The following is a 23,709-nucleotide window of genomic DNA, read 5'->3' on the forward strand; positions in this document are numbered from 1 at the left end:
GAAAAAATAACAGATACAAACTCACACATCCCTTCCTGGAGGTTTCAGAGCTCTGGCTGCTTCTGAACAGAGTGGGCCTACCCATAGGCAGACAAGAGAGCATCTCCTGTGTGATCAGCATCCAGGGGCATCCAAAAGAACATAGGGTTAGAGTTAGGAAGATCTAACTAAGAGAACTAAGATCTGTACCGCAGTTCCAGGTTTACTCATTTTTTCTCAAATTATGCTACATGGTGCCCTCATTTTATAGATGGGGAAAGGAGATTATCAGAGGGTTTACTTGAACTTGCCCAAAGCTACCAGCTAGAAAAGGAACAAATCTGTGTCAAGCACAGGACTTCCACCTCTAAAGCCTGCTTCAGGGAGATCATGTCCTGGTAGGGAAAAGGACCAGGAAGCAGGTGACATTTCATTTGCTAAATGTGCCCACCTACTCTTGGTTTCAAACACAGGATCATGAGTTTAAAGCCTACAGTTCTAGACCTTTCCCAACTTACACAGCCTGCCTGAAAGCCATCCTCCAGGTGGAAGGTTTATGCATCTTGGGAATGGGCCAGGTGGAACCCAGAAGGCAGAGGAACAGAGAAGGGGAATGCTGGCATTTCTCCATGGCCCAGGAGCAGGAGAGGGGATGACAGTTAGGCAGATGGGTCTGAACAGGCCATGTGGGAAGGCTGGGCTGTAGGAAAAGTATGGGCACAATGTGGCCTGGCTTTGCTCAGCTGGCAGCCTAGCACTTCTCCCTTCCTCCATTCTCCCTCTCTCTCTCCAAATTGCCTGCTTCAAACGTGATTCTTTCTAACTGCCCTCCCAACCCCCCTCCCCCCATACACACAATGAAGGGACTGGCATGTGGAGGGATGCTATAGACTGATTATTGACATCATAGTCTTCTTCCAGCAGCAGAAGGCTGAGGGGCTAGCGGCCCAGACCACAATAGGAGCAGCTTGTGAAGTTCTGTTCCAGCAGATTGGAAAGGGCTCCCCATGGCTCAGTCTGAGGCTGAGGAGCCAGGATGGACAAAGCATGAAAGAGGAGGCCCAAACTCTTGGCCAAACAGTGGCTTATTGGTCATCTGGAATATGGGTGTCCATATGGGCTCTCCCTGCCTGGGAGAAAAATCAACATTGTCCAGCCTTGTGACTCTGATGGATGTTGGGACTCAATGTTGGGATTCCCAATTAGAGTTACTCAACCTGTTCCAGACCCTGGAGTTCCCAGAAATGACGGGAGGATGAACCAGTCACTGGCACTTGCTGGCTTATTAATAGCAAAAATCTCACCTCCTCTCTCTAGTGTTTCTTGGAAGCAGGTGAGAGTGGGTGGGCATCTTTGCTTCCGAGCATTCTATGGAGCTGCCAGTGGTTTGAGTGATCTAGTATAATAGGACCAAAAGTATCGTGAGATGTCAAGAGGAGCAAGAGACAAATACTTTGAAATTGGATTCAAGGCATACATAGCCTCCTCTCTGAAATTATTATCTGGTTGCCTTTCAATGAGAGCACTCCCAGTATTCTGCCTGTAGATAAAAACTGGGTGAGCGGGGACTGGGGCAGACCCCCATAGAACTCCTTAAGAGCAGCTGAAGAGGTAGCAGCCAAAACAAAACCACAGATTCTTAGAGCTAAAGAGTCCTCAGGGATTCCAGGCCAAAGGACCTCACCATCCATTTGACCACAGAAAAACATTTGGATTTTGAATTTTGGAGGGGGAAGCAGGTGGTGTGGGAGAGAGACTTTCATGCGTAGAGGTCCTCCATAAATGCTGGATGAGGGTCAGTGGGACAGGAATATGCTTCCAAAGGAGCCCACTGTCCTTTATTGTGAAGAGAGAGCAGGCTATAGTAGGAGTGGGGTGGGGGAAGACAGTGGGGTCTTGCTATTTCACCCAAGGTGATTATGGGATCTACTCTGGCATCTTTACCAAAATGTAGGTGGAAGGACAGGTTACCATTAAATGGGCCTCCTATACCGGCTTGAATCATTTTCAGGACACCTTAGAACCTATCTGAGCCCTGATTTCTGTCTAGATGCTTCCTCCCCAGCTGGGGCTGGGAAGCTGGTGCTGGTGCTGATGCAAACACGCACAACCTCACTCTTCACAGCGCTGCCATTAAGGAAGCTGATTAGCAGAGCCCCATGCCAGGCTGCTAATGGGTTGGAGACATTAAGCATAAATGGTTTCTCAGACATCAGCATTACGCAGAGCCCAGGAACAAACAAATATTTTAATTTCAAAAAGTAATAGAAGTGTGGGAGGGGAGAGGGTTCCCTCTGCTTGTTCTGCATCTATTGTTCTCCCATTCCCCACCTAAAACAGTTTCTACAATTCTCAGGACAGGGATTCCCTACCTTAGAGGGGTTGTATGCAGGGGTTAGCGTTGTATATAGATAATAGATCTTCACTTTCCCAGACATATGGGCTTAGAAGAGATTCTCCAAGTTTTACATGGAGGGAAATTCCTGGGACTGACTTGGCTAACAACTCTGATGGTCAGGAAATCCTTAACATTTAATTTGAATTCTTCTTGTGTTAACTCAAGGCCCACTTCCCTGTGTTTGGAAAGTGGAAGATCAGGGATGGGACATTTTTAGACCCAAATTAGTTGTTCTGGGCCAAATGTTCCCCCATTAGCCTGTGTGGTTGGGACCACCAGTAGCAGCAGCACCTGACAATTTGCTATAAATATAAATTCTCAGGCCCCACCCTAGACGTATTGAATTAGTAAAATCTGGGGATGACAACAGCAATCTTCTTCCCTCAAAGTGGTTCCATTGCATGTTTAAGTTTGAGAACCACTGCGTTTGGCATTACCTCTGACGTGGAAGGAGGATGTCAAAAGAGAAAGAAGAATTAGAAGGGGATACAACAAGCAGCCTTTTCCAAAGAGAAAAAAAAACCTGTAACTTTCCCAATGTGGAAGTTCAAATATAGGCCTCAGAGGAGGCTCTGCTCTTTTCAGGTTGTAAATGTCAAAGCAGTGTCTAAGTGGCCCTTCATGGAGGAGTCTGGGGAAAATAACCAACCCTAACCTTTTTCATTTTGGCCCTGAGCAGGAAAAGATAATGGAACAATTGTTTCAGGTAATATATTTCCTACTCAGCTTTTCTGAGCTCCCTTGTCCTTCAGCTGCAACCCCTCCTCACTCCCATCCTCACCTCCAGCCACCCCACTTTACCCTCATCCATTGAATAATAACTGGTTCAAATTGTTACTAAAATATATACATATATATATATATATATATGTTTTTATTTCAGAGAGGAAGGGAGAGGGAAAGAGAGATAGAAACATCAATTAATAGAGAGAATCATTGATTGGCTGCCTCCTGCATGTCCCCTACTGGGGATCGAACCTGCAACCCAGGCATGGGTTGAACCCGGAATTGAACCCAGGACCCTTCAATCTCCAGGCTGATGCTCTATCCACTGAGCAAAACTGGCTAGGGCCAAATTGTTTCTTAATGAGACCAGCAGTGAGAGAGGCCCTACTCCCTAGGGAGTCAGAGAAAGAAGACCACTATAACCTATAATGGGTCAGTTTCTCTATACCCTACCATTCTCCCCCATAGTGCCACCAAAAAGAAAGGAGTTGCTCTTTCCCTGACCTTTTATATTGTATCTCAGTGGTCATACTTGCAAAGAAAGAGTGGGGGAAGAAGGGACAAAATTAAGGCTCCTTACCAACCCATAAATTTCCTGAGGGCTAGTACTGGCTTATTCAATCCTTTTACATCCACCACGCTGGACACCTAACACACTAGGTGGCTAATAAATATTTGATAAATTGAACAGAAGGGACCTCTCAGAAGCAAGAAATTAACATGTCTCTGCTTCCAAACTGGAACCGTGACAGAGATCAAGAAATGGGTCTTCCCTGAAATAATTAGGGAAGAAGCCCCTTCCTGCCATTTTTGAGCCCAGGCTCTGCCATCTTCATCTGTCATTCATTCAACAAGCATGTGCACCACATGTTATGTTCTAGTGAGGAAAATAAAAAATAAACATATAACATTACTTCAGGTGGCATCTGAGCAGATTCCTGAAGCAAGTGGAGAAGCTAAACTTGCAGCAATCTGGGGGAAGAGTGTTCCAGGCAGGGGAACCGCAACTACAAAAGCCCTGAGATGGAAGCATTTCGAAAGAGTCCAGCATGGCAGATAGCAAGAGAGACAGGTACAGGAGATGAATTCATAGGGCCTTGGATTTTAGATTTCATTTTGACAGAGAAGGTATTAGAAGATGTGCATGGAGAAATGGCATGTTCTGGTTTTACAGGTCTGCTCTGGCTGCTGTGTTGTGAGTATCCTAGTGAGCAGAGGGATATCTGCAACTTTCAGGTCATGTTCTTAAAGGGAAAGGACCTGCCTTCTACTTCTCCTTCTCTCGTTTCCACAGATAGGCCTCAGAGGAATCTTATGGGCATGATATGGTAGCTGGAGCAGCTATCTTAGGCCACGAGATGAAAGTTACATGTTGAAGACAACAGATAGCAAGCCAGGAAAAGCTAGGATCCCGACATTGTGGAGTGACTGTATTAACCCCAGATTCTATGCACAGGTTCATACTTGAGAAAGAAGTAATCTTCTATCTTGAATAAAACACTATATTTTGGAAACTGTGATATTGCAGCTTCATTTGAATTGTATCTCATTCAGAAGTGATTGGAATTGCCTTAGCAAGTAATGGTGGTGGCTCTGATGAGGGCAGGAGTGGTATAAGTGACCAGATTTTGGAGATAATTTAAAGGTTACAACTGACAGCATTTCCTGAGGAATTGGATAAGGGGGCATGAAAGAAAGAGAAAAGCCACGAATAACTTCAAAGGGTGGAACCTGGTATAACAGAGTTGTATTTATTGCAATAGAGGAGACTGGGGAACCAGTGTGTTTAAGCGGACAGTGAGCGACATTCACAAGGAGATGTCAAGTAGCAGCTGGATATGATTCTAAAGTTCAGGGGAGAAGAAGGGGCTGACGATATCCATTTGGGATTTATCAACATGTAGCTGAATTTAATGTCCTGAGACAGATGGGATTTCTTTTTCTTTTTCTTCTTTTTTTTTTTAAATATATTTTATTGATTTTGTACAGAGAGGAAGGGAGAGAGATAGAGAGTTAGAAACATCGATGAGAGAGAGTCATCGATCAGCTGCCTCTTGCACACCCCCTACCGGAGATATGCCCGCAACCAAGGTACATGCCCTTGACCGGAATCGAACCCGGGACCCTTCAGTCCCCAAGCCGACGCTCTATCCATTGAGCCAAACCAGTCCTGGCCAGATGGGATTTCTTAGGGAGTGAGAATAGATAAAGTAGAATAGAGGTGAGGTGACAGTCCAGGGACATCCCAGAGATGGGGGAGATGAAGAGGAGCCAGCACAGGTAGGAAAAGAACTGAAAAAGAAGTGTCTTGGAAGCCAAACAAAAAGAGTGTTTTAAGAAGGAATGAATGACCATCCATGACAAATGCTGCTGCTAGAATGAGTAAGATGAGGATAGAGAGATGAATTCTGAAAATGGCAACAGGGAAGTCATTGGTGACATTGACACGAGAATTCTCAGTGGAGCGTAGAGAACAAGAGAGAATGAAAAGAGAGGAAGTACAGACAACTCTGAATTCTGAGCAGGTAGAAATCATTCCAGCAATCTAACTTCCACTCTTCCTATCATAGTTCCAAGCATTCTGAAAGACATGAGGGCACCCATGTCCACATGTCTGAACAACCCTGCAGTCTCTTCTCTCTTGGTTTCAGAGCCCAGCCTCCCTGTAGCTCTGTCTTTGTCCTGCTGGCTCCCAAGGCCGCTGTCAAGGACTGCCTGAGCAGGCTAGCAGCCAGGCCTGACTCTCCTGGATCATAATTAGTGCTGCTGCTAACGATGTTTAGCCCCTGTGGAATAGCAACCTGGGAAATTCTGGTACTTCCAATTTTCCCCCTCAGTGCTTTCCCAGATGTAATTTCCTAGTCAGTGCCTGTGCTGCCTCCTCACCAGGGAGAATGAAGACAGTGTCTCAGATGCCATTCCAGACGGCCTAATCAGCTAGCTGAAGTCATGTCCTGGCCATTATCATGGCATTATCACATTAATACAGGTACTGGCTTTGAGGAAGGCAGAGAGGTTGCTGTGAGGAAAGGGGGAAGGGGGGTACCAGGCCAGCTCCACACAGCACACAGTGAGCATTGCTAGTGGCGTGATCAGAAAACTGATGGCTAGAAAGGAACCCTCCCAGAAGAGCTCTGCAGTTTCCAGCAGAGATGCAGCTCAACCATTCACTCTTTCCCAACCTAAATCCTGGCCTCCTACCCTACAAAGTGCTCATCTCATAGCAGTCCTAATCTCCCAGGTCTGGAGAGTTTCCTTCATTGCCCCAATGGGCCTCCAGCTCTCTAGGGCAGAGGGCTATGGTGGGTCCCATGGCACAGGGTCTTAGAAGGGCCCTGGGTTAAGGGCCCTGGGATTGACCAATGTAAAGGTTTGGTTTGTGTGGGGGGTTTTCTAATGTAAAATATACATAAGATTTACCATTTTAAATGTACAGTTCTGTCACATAAGTACATTCATAATGTTGGGCAACCATCGCCAATATCTCTCTCCATAACTTTTTCACCTTACCCAACAAAAACCCATTAAACACTAACTCCCCCAGTGTAGAGTCTTGCATATTTATCTCTTGTAATCCTTATTGTGAGATAGGAATCTCCATTTTACCAATGAGGACACTAAGAAACAGACTGGGAAAGTAGTGCTGCCTTTCCTGAGGACAGACAGACAAGAAGACCTGAATCCCAGGCTACCCTGTTCCAAAGCTGTGCTCTCTGTAGCTCCTCACCCTGAGCTACTCAAGGTCTAGGGCCATTATGAGAATCGCATTGCTCAGTGATGTCACTGACAACTAGTGATTTCACACATAACGTCACACACCAAACTGTGGCTGGCAATGGGAGGGCTTCTAGTCAGCATGGTTTTTATTTCTCAGGAAGGATTCCCAAAACAAACGCAGACATGATTAATGAGGCATTTGACACTTCAGAGCACATAGTACATCCTACTTTAAATCGTTACCTCTCTCTAAAGTTAACTGTGTTCATTCCCAGGGTGTTGTGTCCTTGACTGCTCAGGGACACGCCTCTGGGTGTGGAATAATAAAAGGAGCACAAGTTGTGTGGTCAGATGGGCTTAGATTCAGGTTCTGACTCTGTAATTCTAAGATCATTTGAGTCTAACTCTTAAGGCAAAGTTAGCTCAAACATGGAAGGTTAGTGTCAGAATGCATGAGGAGCCACGTGGGGCTTCTCAGGACACTCCAGGGACAGGTGCTCAAGCTGGAAGAAATCTAGATTGAAGATTCCTCAATGACTAAAGGTCATGGCTCTTTCTTGCCAAGTTCCAATTGCCCTTAATGTAAATCAGACACACTGGGCAAGTTTGTTTCTCTCCCAGTGGCGTGATCAGAAAACTGATGGCTAGAACCCTTTACTTTAGGTTGGGGTTTCTAAGAAAGGGAATCAAATTGGCCCAGTTTGTCTTTTTTCCACTGGGCCATAAATTAGAGTGGCTGGCCAGCCTATATACTGACTGACTTTGGTCAGAACCTCCCTCTGGTCCGATCACCTAGGGCAGAGGAGGTAGGAGAGTGGTGATGTAAAAACCTGGGGGTATCCCTAACTGGTTTGGCTCAGTGGATAGAGCGTTGGCCTGGGGACTGACAGATCCCAGGTTCGATTCCAGTCAAAGGCATGTACCTTGTTGCAGGCACATCCCCAGTTGAAGGTGTGCAAGAGGCAGCTGATGAATGTTTTTCTCTTATTGATGTTTCTAACTCTCCCTTCCTCTCTGTAAAAAATCAATAAAATATTAAATAAATAAAAAACCTGGGGATGGGGTGTCATGTGGTATAGAACATAGCCTGCAACCAAGTTTTGGCTAGTACAGAATCTCTTAAAAAGGGCTGTGGAATGGGTAGGTAAATAGGTCTATTATACTATTTTAAATATACAAGTAAGTAAATCTCTCTGGGCCTCAGTTGTTTTCTCATCTATATAAATGGGACAATAATTCCAACCTCATATGGTTGTTGTAAAGACTGAATGAGAGAACAAGCCAAAGTGGCTGGTAGGTGCTTAATAACACAGCAGATGCATAATAAATGTTGGTTTCCCTTCCTTTCTATAGGAAAGGCCACTTCCAGTGCTATATTTACCTCAGCTAAAATAAAAATAAAATAAACCAAGATGGGGGTTCTGTCTTCTACCGCAGATTAAAGTCTCCCTGAGGACAGACATTATGTCTCGTTCTCCTTTCGTCTCCCTTTTGGCTCCTTGGTATATTTTATTCTCTCTTGCTGAAATAGGCCTCCTAGCCAAGCACCTAGTAGGAGAGAGATTAGGTGTCCTCCTTTATATTCCAAAAAGGCCAGTATTGCTAACTAACCTCCAAAAGCCACTGGCAGCGTAAGTGATGGGGAGCAAAGAAGGCTCCTATGTCAAAAGGAAGATTTATGTGCCCCAGCTCTTATGAGGACACTTTGATGGAAAGCCTAGGACAAGGCAGCATTTTTCTTTGAAATGCTATCATACAACATAAATAAAAATAGGCCTTCCCTCAACTCAGGAGCCTAGGGCAGAAGACTTATTTTTCAATGGTTGATCTATGCTCAGAGTTGTCCTAGGCCTCATTTGATCATTGGCTCAGTAAATTAAATATTTATAAGATGTCTGCTATCATGGAACTTAGGAGCTCATCAGGGAGAGACAATAATCAAACAATCCCACTCATGATAGTACAAACCATGACAAGCATTATGAAGGGAAGAAACATGTTCTAGGAGAGCATATACCAAAGAACCTAACCTATCTCGAGAGTCAGATCATGTTAAAGATTTTGACCTTCATTGTGAGAGCAGCAATGGGAGGTCACTGAAAGGTCTAAGCAGGGTTTTGGCATGATCAGATTTGTGTTTTGAAAAGATCACTCAGCTACAGTGCTGAGAAAAGCTTGTAGGAGAACTGCTGTAATTCCAGCAAGAGATAATGGTGTCTGACTTTGGTAGTGGTGGTGGTGGTGGTAGTGGTAAAGATAGAGAGAAGTGATGGCTGAAGCCAGTTTGGCTCAGTGGATAGAGCATTGGCCTGCGGACTGAAGGTTCTCAGGTTCAATTCTGGTCAAAAGCATGTGCATTGGTTGCGGGCACATCCCCAGTAAGGGGTGTGCAGGGGCAGCTGGTTCGATATTTCTCTCTCATCGACGTTTCTGGCTCTCTGTCCCTCTCCCTTCCTCTCTGTGGAAAATCAATAATTTTTTTTTTTTAAAGAGAGAGAGAGAGAGAAGTGATGGACTAAGAGGATATTTAACCCTAGCCATGTGGCTCAGTGGTTGAGTGTCAACCTGTAAATCAGGAGGTCATGGTTCGATTCCCAATCAGGACACATGCCCGGGTTGTGGGCTCGATCCCCAGTAGGGTGTGTGCAGGAGGCAGCTGCTAAACAATTCTGTCTCATCACTGATATTTTTATCTTTCTCTCCCTCTTCCTTCCTCTTTGAAATTAAAAAAAATTAATAAAAGGATATTAAGGAGGCTCTGGCCAGGTAGCTCAGTTGATTACAGAATGTCATCTCTATGTATGGATCAAGATTGTGGGTTCAATCCACCGTCAGGGTGCATACAAGAATTAATCAATGAATGCACAAATAAGTAGACTAACAAATCTCTCTCTCAATCTCTCTCTCTCTCTCTCTCTCTCTCTCTCTCTCTCTCTCCAAAAAAAAAAAAAAATAATAATAATAATAATAATAATAATAATAATAATAATAAAACATATTTAGGAGATAAAATTAACAGACTTGGTGTTTGATTGTATAAGGGGGAGCAAAAATGTGATAAAGATAAGGATTCTGGCTTCTTAGATGTAAATGGGTGGAAGACAATAAGGAAAAAGACCAGAAGTGAAATCTTAGACAGATTATCCTTGAGTCTTTGAGTCAAGTGCCCATGTTGAATTGGCAACTAGATATATGGTTCTGGAGCTCAAAGGAGAAGTCAGGGCTCAAGATAACGAGTGTATGGGTCATTTGCTCAGAGGTAGTTCAAAGAGATCAGAAGAGTTTATCTAAGGAGAGAGTAGAGAGTGGAAGAAAAAAAAGAAGAAAAAAACAGGACCTAGGGTCAAACCCTAAACTCAGACATGTCATTTAGGGCAGTGGCTCTTAAGGTGTGATCCATAGACCCTTAGGAGGTCTTCAAGACCCTAAGAATCCACAAGGTCAAAACTCTTTTCCTAACACTTTCAAGTATTTTTTGTCTTTTTCACTGTGTTCCCTTTCATACTAATGATACAAAAGTAATAGTGAATAAAATAGCTTGCACCTTAGCACAAATAAAAGCTGTGGCACTAAACTGTACTAACAGTCCTTATACCCCTCTCTGCCATACATATACAGTTTAAAAAGAATCATTTTTCACTTAGGAATTGCCTTGATAAAACAGTAAAAATTATTAATTTTTACTAAATCTCAACCCTTGAGTAATGTTTTTAATATTCTGTCTGGTGAAATAGAAAATACACATAAAATAGGTCTTCAGTATTCCAAGTACAATGGCTGCTGTCTCCAGGAAAAACACTTCTGCAATTGTTTGAGTTTCAAGCTGAACTAGCCTCTCTCTTCATGGAACATCATTCTTACTTGAAAAAACTGAAAGACAAACTAAGATTATTCAGATTTGAATGTTTGGCAGACAGTTTCCCCAAAATGAACAAAATGAGCCTGTCACTTCAAGGAAAACAACCAAAAGCATTTGTTGCCAATGATAAAATTCAAGCTAACAAGTGAAAATTTTAGAACACTTGTACCTGCCACCATGAACGGGACAGCTTCCCAACGCTTAAAGATTTCTCTAAAGAGATTGATGATGATATAACGAATGTGATTTAGAAAACATAATGAAATGTATCAACATTTGGAAGATCTGTATAATCCAAGAGAACCTATATTTTCCAAATGACCAATGCATGATGTTACAAAATCTATTCAAAGTGTAATATAATATGTGGGCCAGGTATTCAGTTGGTTAGAACGTCATCCCAATACACCTAGGTTTCAGGTTTGATCCCTGATCAGGGCACATACGAGAATCATCCAAAGAATGCATAATGGAACAGCAGATCAATGTCTCTCTCTCTCTCTCTCTCCCTCTCCCTTTCCCTTTCTTACTCTCTCTCTCTTTCTCAAATCAATCAAACAATCAAAAAAGCCCTAGCCAATGTGTCTCAGCTGGTTGGGTATCCTCACATGTACCAAAAGGTTGCTGGTTGTACTTAATTTGATTCCTGGTCAGGGGATATGCCCAGGTTGTGGGCTCAATCCCCAGGAGGTGGTGTGCAGGAGGCAGCAGATCAATATTTCTCTCTCACATCACTGTTTCTCCCTTCCTCTCTCTCTCTAAAATCAATAAAACATATTTAAAAATAAATAAATAAAAGAATTTTAAGTACAAAATAAACCAATAAATGTTAATGTAATAGAGTAGGGATTGATTGATATGGTTTTGGATTCACATTGCAAGTAACCTTTAAGTGCCGAAACCGATTTGGCTCAGTGGATAGAGCATCGGCCTGCGGACTGAAAGGTCCCGGGTTTGATTCCGGTCAAGGGCGTGTACCTTGGCTGTGGGCACATCCCCAGTGGGGTGTGTGCAGGAAGCAGCTGATTGATGTTTCTCTCTCATTGATGTTTCTGGCTCTCTATCTCTCTCCCTTCCTCTCTGTAAAAAAATCAATAAAATATATATTTTTTAGAAAGAAGTTACTATGTGTCAAGTTTTGGTGTAGTATCAAAGAAAAATAACTATAGCCAAAGCCGGTTTGGCTCAGTGGATAGAGCGTCGGTCTGCGGACTGAAAGGTCCCAGGTTCGATTCCGGTCAAGGGCATGTACATTGGTTGTAGGCACATCTCCAGCAGGGGGTGTGCAGGAGGCAGCTGGTCGATGTTTCTCTCTCCTCATTGACGTTTCTAGCTCTCTATCCCTCTTCCTTCCTCTCTGTGGAAAATCAATAAAATATATTTTAAAAAAATAACTACAATTATTTGAAAACTAAAATACTCCTCCCTTTCCCAACTCTATAGAGGCTATATTTTCTCCATGTTCTTCAATCAAAACATATGGAAACTGATTGATGCATCTAAGAGAGCAAGATGAGTCAGCAGCAGCTCTACTGAAGTCATCTGAGAAAATTTGACCAGGGATCTTATTCTTTTTATAGGTAGTAGAGATAGAGATAGAGATAGATACAGAGACAGAGATAGAGATAGAGATGATAGATAAATATATACATACACACATATATATATACATACTTAAATATATTTTTTATTGATTTCAGAGAGGAAGGGAGGAGAGAGAGATAGAAACATCAATGGTGAGGGAGAATCATTGATCTGATGCCTCCTGCACACCCCCTACTAGGGATTAAGCCCACAACCCATGCATGTACCTTAACCGGGAATCAAACCATGACCTCATCAAACATGTTTCATAGGTCTACATTTAACCAATGAGCCACATCAGCTGGGCCAGGGTTCTCATTCTTGTCCCATCTACTCAAACTGGCACGGTCTCAACGTGTGTCACCAGTGATTACATCAGTTTGTGAAGAATGTAGGCTTCATTAAGTTGGACTTAGTGAACTTCCTTGAATGGGTCATTCAAGAAAGAAACAATGCTAGCTCTTTGTACATAAAATAAAATTTTGCCTGGCCGTCGTGGCTCAGAGGTTGGGTGTCTACCTGTGAACCAGGAGGTCATGGTGTGATTCTGTTGCAGGCTCCATCCCCTGTGGGAGGGGGGGAGGGGGCGGGGTTGCAGGAGGCAGCCAATCAATGATTCTCTCTCATCACTGATGTTTCTCTCTCTCTCCCTCTCCCTTTCTCTCTGAATCAATAAAAATATGTATTTTTTTAAATCAATAAAAATTTTAACTTAAAAAAAGAAACTGATTGAATGCAATAGAAATGAGAATTCAGATGTCTTCTGTTAAGCCAGATATTAGATTTTCAAAAATGCAAAACATGCCAATCTTACCACTAATTTTTTTTCATTGTAGAAAAAATCGTAGTTCTTTTTTTCACCAAAATTTGTTATTTATGTTAACATATCATGGTTTATTTTTGTTATTTTTAATGAATTAATAAATAGTCTTTTAATTTCTCAGTTTTAAATTTTAATACAGTAAATATCAATAGATATAAACCTCAATATTTTTAAGAATGTAAAGGAATCCTGAGACCTAAAACTTGAAAACTGCTTATTTATAAACTGCAATCCCCTCCTTCTCTAGGAACAAACAACTTGGAATAAAGTATCTCTTCTAATTTGTAAATATCTCTAGGGAAGAGGAAACATTATGACTCACATATATTCACAATGCTTTGGAACTGCAAAGATGAACCCCCCTCAGTTCCCAAAAGGCACCAGGAAAAGTCCCCCATCCAAAAGCCCCCACCCACTCTGTCTTTCTCTCTTCCCCCCAAAAGTAATGGTTCACATGAGTCAGTAAAACCCAACATCTTACTCTATCGGTGCCACCACCTCTCCCTTCAGCACATCCTGCCCTTGATTTTTCATTCCAGGTCAAGGCACTGCTAGAGGAAAGGAACACGAAGGGGCAGATGGGGTCAGATGTGTTTCTGAAATGCCAGCACATTCAATTTGTTGTATTTCACATGCATTTCCTCTTGAGCTCACAGGCTCCTAACTCAGCAGAATTAAAATGGAATGAAGTAATTAGAGCAGCAGGCGGCTGGGATGTTCTGGGTCTGGCATACACAGAAAATGGAGCAGGAGAAAAAGAAGAGAAGAGAGCCTTAAAATCAAAGGCTAAGCGAGAGACCCATCCCAAGGACCAGCTCCTTAGGAAAGTCTCCCTCAACCTCCTAATCCCTAGATCAGAAGCTCTCTCCTCAGTTTTGCTTCCTAAGAATCTACTCCTAGCCTGGCCCCTCATAATCAGGCTCCAATCTCCCTTTCTAGTCTTCTTTTCAGACACTCCCAGCAAAGGCACCTTACCCCTACTCATACTAATCCATCACTGCCCCCTTATAGCATGGTTCTTTGTGGCTTTGTACCTGCATTTATCACACTGTACTGAAATAATTGCTTATAGGTCTGACTCTCCCGTGAGACCAATGGCTCCCCAACCTCTGGATTTCAAGCATACATTTCATCCTACTCACCAAGCAAATTGCCATCTCAGAAAAAGATTTTCTCATTTGGTACCCAGATTGACTCCTAAATTAGTTTAAACCTACAAACCTTATTATAATGATGCAGCCTGGTTGTAGTGCATTAGGTGCTGACTAAGTTATTGCAAGGATGGGTAGGTGGGTATTTGTGCTGGGCCATGGAAACCCTGAATGCCCGCTAATTTTGATAAAAGCTGGTGATGACCACATTCCATTATTCCATAAAGGACAGGGTCAGAGACAACCCACTCATTTCATCAGCTTTTCCTATTATACTTGCTGGATCTCTCTGTAGAATTGCTGACCTTCCTCTAACTGCATAAGTTAAACCAAGACCTTCTGTGAATATATATATATATATATATATATATATATATATATATATATATATATATATATATGGACTGCCTCTTGTGTGCCCCCACCCCACTGGGGATTCGAGCCACAATCCGGGCATGTGCCCTTGACCAGAATCGAACCTGGAACCCTTCAGTCCACAGGCCGACACTTTATCCACTGAGCCAAACCAGCCAGGGCAAACCATGCCTTCTATGTTATCAGTAGGAGAAGCCTCTCTCTGGAGAAGAAATTGCTGACTCTCTTGGGACCAGGGACTCTCCCTTTCATATCTGAGTCTAGGGAGAGTGGGAAGTACCATGAGAGTCTCAGTCGTTTCTGGTAAGTCCATGTTCCCTGCCATAAGTTCGCTCTTTTGGGTGAAAAGGCCTTCATTTAGTCCCACCACTGGAATGAGAAAATTAACCTTTAACTGATATGGGAGAAAAACATGTCTCGTCCTTCCCCATAGCTAGTGGGGGTGAGATTCTTGGGGTACTGCTGAAATAAACATTTATGGAGGTCCCCAAGGAGGAGAAGATATGGTAAAAAGCTTTATTTATTTTTGTGAAATTATACCCCTGGATTTCCAAAATCCCATGTCCCTTAGTCCAGTCACAGAAGAAGCGTAGCTGGGGTTTCAGTAGAGCTAAAATCAGAGCCAATGTCCAATTTCCCTTCCATGTTGGAACTGGGTCCAGTACAGCATCAGGCTAGTTGCAGTCCATTAGTTCATTGTGTGTGGAGTCCACATAGCCCTGGGCCACATGGGAGAATGCCAGGAAGCCAAGATTGTGCCATGAGCCAAGTGTGCCAACAGAAACCAAGAGCATAAGAGTGTGAAATTTCCACATTCACACAGTGGCCATGCCCATTTTGGCCAACCATGTCTGTCCCTTGGTGCACATAGGCAAGAATCTTTCCTATGTGGCTCCCACCTCCAGTGTTTTGCAGGGAATCCTATACAATAAAAGCCTAATATGCTAAGTGTCCGGTCATCCATTCAACCAATCAAAGCATAATATGCTAATGATATGCTAAGGTCGCTCAACCGCTCACTGTGATGTGCACTGGCCATCAGGGGCAGAGAATTGACAGGTCAACCAGTTGCTATGATGTGCACTGACCACCAGAAGGAAGATGCTCCAACCGGTAGGTTAGCTTGCTGCTGGGGTCTGGCCAATCAGGACTGAGCGAGACAGGCCGGACATGCCCTGTAGCCCTCCTGTGGTCCCTCCCCGGCTGGCCAACCTCCCACATCCCTCCCCAGCCCTGATCGGGCATTGGTAGGGTCCCTCGGCCTGGCCTGAACTCTCTTGCAATCGGAGATCCCTCGGTGGATGTTGGAGAGCCAATTTTGGCCCCATCCTGCAAGCCAGGCCGAAGAACCCCATTAGTGCCCATATTTGTGCACCAAGCCTCTGGTATGTTTATAATGTCTGGCCTTCCTTTGCATCTTTGCTATTATTAATAAATAGCTAATTACAACAGTATCATAACCAGTAAATTTCCCTCATAAACACAATTTTTGAAATATGACAAAAGATTGCTAACTTTTCATTTTGCCACATAAGTAGCCGAAAACAAAACAGGAAAAAAAAAATCTACCATCTCCTATCATCTTTTCAGGAAAGTGTGAACATATGAATATAACCTCACATTGAAGAGGAGAGGTTTTTATATTGAATATATTGTCCTTATTTTTTCTCATTTCATCGTGGCAGTGAAATAAATGAACCAGTGAATATTCTAGTATGGAGTTTAGGAAGAACTAAATCAGACTGTGAGCTCCTCTGAGCAGAGAATGGTTTTTATTCATTTGCATTTTCCCAAGACCTAACTCAGAACCTGGCTTATTTATGATAAGTGCTCACCACATATTTGTGGAAGAAAAGAAGAGAGGAATAGGAAAGGAAAGAATTCCCGGCTAAGGACTAGGATAGGAGATAGACGTGAAACCCTACTGTGTGTGGGACCCTGGAACAAACTATTTCCACCCCACTCTACTCTGTGACCTCTTTATAAAGCAAAGAACTGATTATCTTTCTCCTTTGTTTTACAGCCTTCAGTAATTCCCCATTGCCTACGTAATAAAGTCTGAACTTCTTAGCAGAGTATACCAGTTCATTCACAATTGGTCTCCACTTTCCCTTTGTAGTCCCCTTTTCAGACACTCTCACAGAATTCCCTAACCTATACTCATACTCAACTCATCATTCTCCCCGTTCATTATGCTCCTTTGTGCCTTTATAATTCCTGTTTCCTCTGCCTGGTATCTGCTTTTTCCCTCCTTCCAGACTGGCCAACTCCTAACTCAGACTTTAAGAAGATTTTGGCCAGGTAGCTCAGTTGGTTAGAGCATCATCCCAATAAGTCAAGGTTGCAGGTTCGATCCCTGGTTAGGGCACATAAAAGAACCTACCAATGAGTGCATAAATAAACCTTTGAGTTTTCAGTACAAGCTCCACTGGAAAATTTATCTCTAGAAAAGCTCTGAATACAGCAAGAGGCTAAGGGCATGCTGACATCTGCTCATCAGCAGGCCAGAAATGAAGGCTTCAATTTCCTTCCTTGTTTCATTTATTTCCACGCTGCTCCCTCCCCAGATGCTCCCTCCCCACCTTCATAAGGCAGATATTATTTCAAAAAGCCAACATAATGAAGCTGTTCTCCATTCTTCATTGGGTGTATGTTTCCTCCTTATCACATGTACCCCTCATGCCTTCTCACCTCTTCCCATCACCTTCCTTTTATTCCTTTGTCTTCTCTCTCTCATCCCTTCCAGAGGGAATTCAGGGTCATTACTTTTCCTCAAAGTCCCACACTAGAACATCCTGAAATTGTTCTTAGTTGGGTTGGTTATCACAGTGCTAAACACATAATTTATGATATACTTTGTATTTTTGTGATTTCCTTGTGTCAATGTCCCAGGCTATATATCGATCTGCTGTTCTAGAGAGAATCAAAAAATCCCAAGGGGATTAATGGGCCATAACCTGGATGGGTTTATCCTCCCCCATCTCCAAGATGGGCTGACCCCAAATGCCAAAAAAAACTGGCCCTGCAGAGTGGGTCTAGATTTGGAGCCAAGAATTCTATGGTGACAGCCAAAACCGGTTTGGCTCAGTGGATAGAGCATCAGTCTGCGGACTAAAAGGTCCCAGGTTCGATTCCGGTCAAGGGCATGTACATTGGTTGTGGGCACATCGCCAGTAGGGGGTGTACAAGAGGCAGCTGGTCGATGTTTCTCTCTCATCGACGTTTCTAGCTCTCTATCCCTCTTCCTTCCTCTCTGCGAAAAATCAATAAAATTTATTTTTTTTAAATCAATAAAATATATTTAAATTTTTTTTTAAAGAATTCTATGGTGACAACCCTTCTGTAGGCACCTGCACAGACATTCCTCTTTCCAGCATCTTTGACATTATATTTGGCAGTAAATATACAGGTACACAATAGAGCTTGTGGGTTAAGGCATGGGCTTTGAAGTAGAAACTTGAATTTAAGTTCTGTCCCAACATTTACTATCTTCGTGAACTTGGTTAAGCTACTTAACTTCCCTCTGCCTTAGCTGTAAAGTAACAGTACTGCCCTAGCCAGTTTGGCTCAGTGTATAGAGTGTTGGCCTTCGGACTGAAGTGTCTCGGTTTGATTCCAGTCAAGGACACATGCCCGAGTTGGAGACTCAATCCCCAGTGAGGGGTATGCAGTAGACAACCAATCAATGAGCTCTCTCTCCCTCTCCCTTCCTCTCTGAAATCAATAAAAATGTTAAAAACAACAACAATAAAAAATAAATAAAAATAAAGTAACACTACCCCCCTCATTGGAAGGACCAAAAAAGAACACATATGTAAAGTGTTTAATGCAGTGACTGGTACATGAGAGCACCCAATACTAGTAAATGTTAGAAGTTATGATCATACTAGTGGCCCTGTGCACGAATCCATGCACAAGTAGCTCACTGCCACTTGCCTCAGCTGGCCACTCCGCCCACGGCCACTTGGAGCTCTCCGTGCTCATAGCTCTTTGTTGCTCGTAGCTCTCTGCCCCACCCTCCTGCTGATTGGTCATTATGTGATGGCATCCTGACCAATTTGCATATTACCCTATTATAAGTATAGATATAATAGATATCAATAAATCAGATAAACTGTTCAAACACATTATAGGCTTTTACATAAAGAAATACAGTGTTACTTTTTTTTTTTTTTTAAGTATTGCCTCTAGGAGTTGTTTTAATGAATTGCTAGAAAGGAGTGATTTATAAGAAGCAATTGTTGGAATGCAAATTGATACTTCAAAGAGGTGAAAAGTGACTTGTTTTCTTGAGTGGAATAAACATTCTTTTGGGGATGTTATTTGTTTACAAACTAATAGTACTAAGATGAACTCCAGCCCTTATTTAAGTGAAATGATCACAAATGAGGTTCTACTCTATCAAAAAGGAGTCACTGCTCAAATGAAATGCCCTAATTTCAAAAACAGAAAAGAAAATGTCTATCTTGAGGTTTTCCTTATATATATATTTATTCTAATTTTGTAAAATATTGGGTAATGGGCAGCCTAATGCACAAATATAGTCAATTTTTAATTATTCATGGGTGAGCTATCCAAGACAGATATCTAACCACCCTTATGTTTGCTTCTTTCTGTTCTATCTGCCTTTTACCTTTTTAAAAAATATTTTTAATTGATTTCAGAGAGGGGGAGATAGATAGAAACATCAATGATGAGAGAATCGTTGATCAGCTGCCTCTTGCATGCCCACACTGGGGGATCGAACCCACAACCTGGGCATATGTCCTAACTGGGAATCAAACTGTAACAGGTTGAGGCTCAACTACTAAGCCACATCAGTCAGGCTTTGCCCTTTATTTTTAAAGTCCCTGAACACACACATACACATACTCATATACTAACAACATACACTGTCACATACACACACTCACAAACATTAACTCTATTACACACACACACACACACACACACACACACACACACACACCACTTTGCCCAAAGTAAGCATTGCCCAGAACTGTCTATTCTGGTGGTTACAGAAAATGTTGGTCCCTAGGAAAACACCTTTGTTCCTTTCCTCCCTTCCCTGCGGATCTCCCTTTCCTGAATATCATAAGGGACAGGGAGGGAAAGGAAGGAAGGAAATGAAACTGTGGTATATGTCCCCCAGCCCAGCAGTGCAGGCTGTGAGAAACAGAAGGATCCTGTTCCGTGTGCTGGCATCTCTCTTGCCATTTTACTGAAACTTTGAGGTGTTTTTCTCTCTGCAGCACCCACGCTCCCTCCCTTTCTGCCAAAGCTCCTTGTGACAGAATGAGAGGCTGGTGGGTTGGGGGAAGTGGAAAGTAGTTAGGTAGCCTGAGAATGGAATGACAGCTCCCCCTCCAGGAACAGGGGGATGGGGAAAATAAACCTACACACAAATCCTAGAAGACCCCCTACTGTTGAACCTCATACATACCCTAAGCATCTGTATACACACAGAGCTGTGTACTACTCTCCACCCCTCACTCCACCCCCACAAACCCCACAACTAAAATTTGGCAGGCACTGCCATGCATTTAGTAACATTTGGACAGAAAATACCATGTTACATTGGCACAGATCTGTTCAAAGCAACACATGCCCCAGGTCCCCCTCCTTTGATCCCTTTCCTTTTTGATGAGTCAGAGAATGCGGCTAGGTATACTGTGGTATAAGAGATGGCAAATAGAGTGCATAGGCTAGACTGTTATCACTTGGCTCTTCAAATAGGTAATACCAGTGGCAGGGCCAGCAGACTACCCAACCCTCTCCTCAGTAGCCTCTACGCAGAGCACCTATGGGCTCCCTCCCAGGACTCACAGAAGCACACCCTGGAAAACACAGACCCAAGTTCTGGTTAGGGAGCAGAGAAAGTTTGAGCTCCGCACTCGCCTCAGGCTTAGCTGATATCCTGGGCTTGTCTGAGGGAGAGGCCCTCTATATAAGGAAAGAAAATGGATCCAAACAACTCTCAAAGCTCCAGTAAAAGCAGCCAATGAAAGTTGATTGATCCATCTGGTTGAGGACCGAGCATTGCCAGACTAGACTCTGATCAGGAAAGTCAAGAGGAGATTCTCAACTGTATGAGATGAGGCAGCCAGTCTAAGATGGACTCAATCCTTCTCCCTCCTAGCCACTGTTGGACAAATACACTGCCTTTCCACCTCTCTGAATCTTTCTCTTTATTAGGCATCTACACCATTCCTTGTATTTTAGTCACATTATTTTAATTTAAATAACTCCACAGATGTTATTGTACAGCAAGTTGAGAAAACTTGAAGTTCAGGGATTTTATGTGAATTTATCAAGATAACACAGCTAGTGCACAGCCTGTATCTCAGTGGTTGAGTAGTGACCCATGAACCAGGAGGTCACTGGTTCAATGCTGGTCAGGGCACATGCCCAGGTTGCAGGCTTGAACCCCAGTAGGGGGGCATGCAGAAGGCAGCTGATCAATGTTTCTCTCTCAATGATGTTTGTATCTATCACCCTTCCTTTATCTCTAAAAATCAATAAAAACATACTTTAAAAGTAAGTAAAAACGTATTTTTTTAAAAAAGATAGCGTGGCTAGTAAGTGAAGAAACCGGTATTCACTCCTATGGCTGGGTGACTCCAAAACCCTTACCCTTTCCAATGTTTCTCAAGAGCACTTCATTGGGAACCCTACCAACTGCCTCTGAGAAAGTGTGAGACCATGTCTAGTGGTGAAGATAATGTTGAAGGAGTTAGAAGTAGATGAATGTTCCTGTTCACCTTCTTCCAAGGGAGATAAAAAGTAGTGCAGCCTGACTCTCCCAACACTCTGCTGAACCTCCATCCAAGCATTGTGAGTTGAGGACAGCCCCCATGGAGCAGGGTCCTGCTCTGAGTAGGCAGTGCCCAGTGGCATGGTGATTCATCTGGAGCTGCTTCCCCTTCAGGACCGCCCACCACCACCACCACCACCACCACCACCACCACTTTCTGGGCTAATGTGCTGCATGACTGCAAAAGCCCAGCCCTGGACATGCATGAATGTGTTTCAAAAGCCCAGCCCTGGACATGCATGAATGTGATTCAAAAACTTTTCAAAAATTAACCAGCACATGGTGACACGGGTTGTTTGTTCAGGGCAATGTTCTGCCTAAATTGTAACGTACCAAACTCCCTCCTTCCCCTTCTCCCAACTGCTTCCCTTCCCCAGGTCCTGGCTGTTACCCAGGTCATTCTGGCAAGCATTTGCTCCCTCTTTCCCTCAAGGGTGACTGTTTGCAAAGCTCAACTTGCCAACTGAGCAGATTTCCCAGGTATGTGTGGGGGTTTTTTCTTCTTTCTAAACTGAAAAGTGGTGAATCCACTGGTTTCTGAAACTGCAGTTTACTGCGGGTAATTGAAACTGTGGAAAGAAAACTATGGAAAGGGGGAACTACAGTAATACTCCTAGAGGGGCTGCTATCAAAAGTTTACTTTATCTCCTTCCAAATTGGGCTGCTCTTCCCTTCAGTTCAGACAAATATAATTCATTCATTCAAGCACTCAGTCATTCAACAAGTACTTATTGAGCATCTACTATATAAGTCAGAAACTGTTCCAGGTACAGGTGGTAGCAAAACATACACTGCTTTCATGAAGCTTGAATTATAGTGGGAAAAGGCAGATAAGAAATGAATAAACTAAAAATCAGAGCTAGAATGAATATAAAATAAAATGTGATAGAGTTGATATCAGTGAACTATTGCCAATGGGGCAAATCTGCTCACTGCCAGTCTTATAAATAAAATTTATAAAGTATTAATAAATAAAGAATGCTCAGCAAAGGGTTACTTTCTTTTTTCTCTTTTTATTTTTTTTTTAAATAAATTTTTATTGTTCATATTATTACAAGTGTTCCTTTCCCCCCCCTTCCCACCCCACCCTCTGCCCTTTCCCCACTCCCCATTGTCCTCATCCATAGGTGCACAGTTTATGTTCAGTCTCTTCCCACATTCCCCTCTTCCCTTTTCCCCAAGAATCATCAGTTCACTCCCCTTCCATACCTCTGATTCTACTATATTCAACAGTTAATATTGTTCATCAGATTTTTTTTTTAATTTCCTTGGTTTTTAGATTCACTTGTTGATAGTTACGTATTTGTTGTTCATAATTTTTATCTTTATTTACTTTCTCTTCTGAAAGAACCCCCTTCAGCAATTCATATAATTCTGGTTTGGTGGTGATGAACTCCTTTAGCTTTTTTTTATTAGTGAAGCTCTTTATCTGACCTTCGATTCTGAGTGATAGCTTTGCTGGGTAGAGTATTTTTGGCTGAAGGTTCTTGCTATTCATCACCTTGAATATTTCTTGCCATTCCCGTCTGGCCTGCATGGTTTCTGTTGAGAAATCAGCTGACAATCGTATAGGTGCTCCTTTATAGGTAACCACCTGCTTAGCTCTTGCTGCTTTTAATATTCTCTCTTTGTCCTTTGCTCTTGGAATCTTAATTATGATTTGTCTTGGTGTGGTCCTCTTTGGATTCCTCTTATTTGGAGTTCTGTGTGCTTCCTGGACTTGTAAGTCCAATTCTTTCCCCAGGTGGGGGAAGTTTTCTGTCACTATTTCTTTCAGTATGTTTTCGATATCTTGCTCTCTCTCATCTTCTGGGACCCCCATGATTCTGATGTTGGATCGTTTGAAGTTGTCCCAGAGGTTTCTTACATTATCTTCAATTTTCTGGATTCTCTTGCCTTCTAGCTTCTGCAGAGGAGTGTCTTCTGGCTCTTTATGTTCCAAATCTTTGACTTGATTCTTGCGATCTTCTATTCTGTTTTTAGGACTCTGTAGAATATTTTTTATTTCAGACAATGTATTCTTTATTTCTTGTTGATCCCTTAGCATTTCTTGTTGATCCCTTTTCATATCCTCATAGGTCTCATTTATTTTATCGGCCTTTTCTAGGAGTCTCTTGAAAAACCCTATAAGTGTGGTTTTGAACTCTATATCCAGTCGCTTTTTGTCCTCCATTTCTTTCGTTTGTGATCTATTTGGTTTAGGCATTTTCGCAGGCAGCTTTCCTGATGGGGGCGGAGTTTCAGGGTGGAGCCTACAGCCTTGGCTTCCGTCAGCCCCGCCCT

At 42.8% G+C, this 23,709-nt stretch overlaps 1 long non-coding RNA gene across 1 annotated transcript in view; it reads right to left on the bottom strand.

The window, feature by feature from the left end:
* The window catches only part of LOC311623209, a 122,975-nt gene that overhangs the window by 56,803 nt on the left and 42,463 nt on the right, over positions 1-23,709 (bottom strand). The gene's annotated exons all lie outside the window — the stretch shown is intronic.

This window comes from Pipistrellus hanaki (genome assembly GCF_964339955.1).
Source record: "Pipistrellus hanaki genome assembly, chromosome: 5".
Taxonomy (NCBI): Eukaryota; Metazoa; Chordata; class Mammalia; order Chiroptera; family Vespertilionidae; genus Pipistrellus; species Pipistrellus hanaki.